This window comes from Loa loa (assembly GCF_000183805.2).
Source record: "Loa loa unplaced genomic scaffold supercont3.68, whole genome shotgun sequence".
NCBI classification, from domain to species: Eukaryota; Metazoa; Nematoda; class Chromadorea; order Rhabditida; family Onchocercidae; genus Loa; species Loa loa.
The window spans coordinates 262,882-264,000 of NW_018108248.1; positions in this window are offsets into that span (position 1 = coordinate 262,882).

Sequence of the window (1,119 nt, forward strand, 5' to 3'; positions counted from 1 at the left end):
ATCAGAAACTAATCTCAACACACACACGCACACACAGACACACACATAAACACACGCACATACACACACACACACACACACAGCACACACATGCACGCACGCACGTACATACACACGAATACCCACAACAAATTTCGAAACTAAGCTTTAGGATAGATATAGAGTCCAAAGGAAAGATTTCATGATATCATTCAGCATATTAATTAAAAGCATTAATTACAAGTGATGAAGTAGTAGTTTTTTTTTCTGGTTAATATCCCTCAGTTTTGAAAATTTGGGGAAATTGAAGCGAAATGAAATGAAGCTGCAAAAAATGTTGCAAGGGATTTGCATAAATTAATTATTTTTCACAATGCAATATGAATTTTTTCAATTATTTCATTTTTTCAGTCTCAATTTATTCAGTTTTTTTTCAATAGCAATCACTGTTTAATCCTTTTTATTGAATAATTTCATTTCAGTTGATAACTGTAACTGAAATGAAATCATTCAATATAAAGGGCTAAACAGTGATTGCTATTGTTACATTACTATACGTGAACAAAGGCTATCGGTACACATGGCCACCCACTCCCAACAAAATTAGTATTTATGCATGCGATCTTCGACCAATACCTAACAGAAATGATTGGGTGATATATGGCAAAATTTTATTCTAGGCTAACAGAAGATGAATTACATTTCGAACATTTTTTAGCAAACATGAAGTCATCATATTGGAAGTATAGAATATATTTTTAAAAAAAGAAGAAAATTAATTTGATGAACACTTTTCAAGTACAAATCTCGTCTTACTTTGATAAGAATACTAATTACCTTAAAACAGTCATGATATACCTTAAACTCTGAATCAAACATTTATATGTTACTAATTAAATGATATCAATTGGTTTCACCAAGAATCCAATCTTCTTTACTATCTGGATGATCACACTCATCGGTTTCTTTAAAATAATTTAGAAATGGTAGAGTAATATTATCAAATTCTATTATTATTGAATGATCTGTAATTTAACATGAACATATTACGTCACAGCAAATTGGATGATCTGTTATGTAACATGCACATATTACTTCACAGCAAAATTGGAATAAACCAAGACATAGCAACTGGATATT